The sequence below is a fragment of the Octopus bimaculoides genome, chromosome 7, assembly GCF_001194135.2.
Source record: "Octopus bimaculoides isolate UCB-OBI-ISO-001 chromosome 7, ASM119413v2, whole genome shotgun sequence".
NCBI lineage: Eukaryota > Metazoa > Mollusca > Cephalopoda > Octopoda > Octopodidae > Octopus > Octopus bimaculoides.
In genome coordinates, this window is record NC_068987.1 from 73152811 (window position 1) to 73155546 (window position 2736).

At 40.6% G+C, this 2736-nt stretch overlaps 1 non-coding gene across 1 annotated transcript; it reads right to left on the reverse strand.

Annotated features, from left to right (window-relative positions):
• Positions 1–604: 604 nt before the first annotated feature.
• LOC128248418 (U6 spliceosomal RNA) lies at positions 605–708 on the reverse strand. Its single transcript, XR_008264660.1, has one exon. It is a non-coding gene; the product is annotated as a U6 spliceosomal RNA (small nuclear RNA).
• Positions 709–2736: the final 2028 nt, after the last annotated feature.

The window sequence follows — 2736 nt, forward strand, 5'->3', positions numbered from 1 at the left end:
TTGTACCAACTGACCGCCGACAACCAACCAGAGTAGTGGACACAACGGGATCCAAACAGCGGCCAAAAACTAGCTGTTACTTGTTACGCTCGAATGCACGTATATATAATAAAGGGAGAGATGCATTTCACGCGTCTACGCTACAAGTGTTAGTAACATCTAAATTAAATACAATATTATTACCAGTTCAGAAATACTTGTGCCAGGTTCAGACTCGTAAGCAAGCCATTCACTGTGTTTTGTCATGGAGAAAATTTCTCCCTGTAGACAAATGGTGTGACGTGCTGCGTGCTGATTTAGGTGTACAGCCAGAAATTTTCTCCATGACAAAACACTGAATGGCTTGCTTACAAGTTCGAACCTGCCACAAGCGTATTTGAACTGGTAATAATATCGCATTTATACACATCATTGCTTAGCGCTCCTCCCCGTAATCTAAATTAAAGTCAATCTCAATGAACGTAATCTTTTTATTGAACTCACGACACTTAAAACATTTACTGGGCTCCACAAATCGGTATTAAATGTTCTTTCTTCTTATTCTTTTATTCTTTTACTTGTTTCAGTCATTAAACTGCGGCCATGCTGGGGCACAGTCTTGACGAAAAATATGGAACGCTTCACAAATTTGCGTGTCATCCTTGCGCGGGGGTCATGCTAATTTTCTCTGTATCGTTCAAATTTTAGTACATGTACTGCCGTAACTACGGTTTCGAGTTCCGTTTCACTGCATGCAGCTTGCGGAAGTGTTTTCTTCTATAGCACCAGACTGACCAATGCCTTGTGAGTGAATTTGCTAGATGGAAACTGTATGGAAGCCTGTCGTAAATGTGAGTTGTGTGTGTGTGTGTGTGTGTGTGTGTGTGTGTGCGCGCGTGCGTGCGACTGCGTGTACTTGTGTTTGGGTTTGTCCCCCATTACTCCCGCTTGACAACCTGTGTAGTTTGGTTACATCCTGTAGCTTAGCGGTTTGAGGAAAGAACCAATAGAATAAGTACCAAACTTAAGAGTATTCGACTGAACAGTTTCTGGCGGTGCCACAGCAAGACCACAATCCTATGACTGAAACAAGTGAAAATATAAAAGATGAAAAGAAAGATGTATTACGTGTTCCGCTTCTCAACCGAAAAACATTATTATTATTTTATATTTTTTTCCATTTTCTTAGTGCATAAAGAAAATCATCCGAAAATGGACCACGTATAGTGAAAAACAAGTAGACTACTTGTACTTCTATTGTTGTATAATAAATTTTATAAATCATAATGAGTAAATAACGTATGACTGAACGATTAAGAAACGGATCACTAAACGCGACTCTACATAGAACAAATATGAAATGAGGTAGTTATGTTTAACATAAAAACAACGACAATTTAATGGCGGCTTCTGTTTCAAACCTTATTGTACAGACATGTCGCGGCTTATAGGTTGTGGTGGTAACAGGTTGACTTGTTGAATGAAAATGTTTCTTGAGCTGCGTGTAGAAGTAACTAAATAAAACCTGCGAACATTTAACAGAATTTATTATTGCACATAAAGACAAACTGTATTGGCTTTTTACAGATAGCAACAGCAATAGTTACATACTGTGAAAGAGATACTGCTCGGAGGCTACGGCAAGCTATTGATACGGCAACCTGCGGCTTGCCCAATATAATTGGAGACAATTGTGCTATATTCGTGGCGACAGAGATTCCTATCATCTATCTGCGCTAAATATCTTAACCATTGTCCTGAACGGGTTTTATAGAGGATCGGAAGTCAAATTCTAGAATGTTCAAGAAAACCTGTTCACGCCATCGCTTCACGCTGATTAATTGACCGATCACGTGAAACTGTGGTGGTTTGTTCGTGGTGTCTGACTGCGTTTCCAGCGATTCGGTTTCGAATCCCCACTACAGACTAAAAGCGAGACTGTGTTGAGTGATGCATGTGCCAAGTAATTTTCACACCAACTGTAAAACAAAAATCAGTTAGCCGGCCATGCCACCTTCTCGGCCTACTTTTCCTAGGAGGGTCGTGAGGACGGAGTTCTCAGGCACTTCCTCCACTGGGTCCAATCAGAAACAGCCGTAACATTTTCCAGTTGGACTCCTACGTATGAACAACTGAGATATTATCCAACTACTTTGTTCTTGATAAACTCTCAAGTCTTCTACTGGTTGTTTGGGCTTTAAGAATTCGTCGTGCGATTCTCTCCTGCGATATTCTCATCACGTGTCCGTTGTACCGGAGCTGTGACCGCTCAATACGGTGAAGCAGCAGCTTGATCTGGTGAGACTCCCTGATGTCCAGGCTATGCACCCTGTCGAATGACGTTATATCAGAGATCCTTCCGAGGAACCCTATTTTGGTCGTTTGTATTCGTGATCGCATACCCAACATTCACTCATTACCAAGCATTCATAATGAAATGTGAGAACAGGCATAAAAATCGAATTATATATGTACGAGTGTATGGATCTAGGTATGCATGTCTACATGCAAGTATGTATTAAATATATAATAGTATACCCGTGTCGGCAAAAATGAAGACAGTTTTATTCGTTATAGAATAAAAAGAAGTTAAAATTTAAATTATTTTTTTCTCTTGAAAATATCTTCTATACCATGTATCTATTGGACATGGTTGTGCATGGTGGTGGTAGTGGTGATAGTGGTTGTCGTAGTGGTGGTGGTGGTGGTGGTAGTGGTGATAGTGGTTGTCGTAGTGGTGGTGGTGGTGGTGGTAGT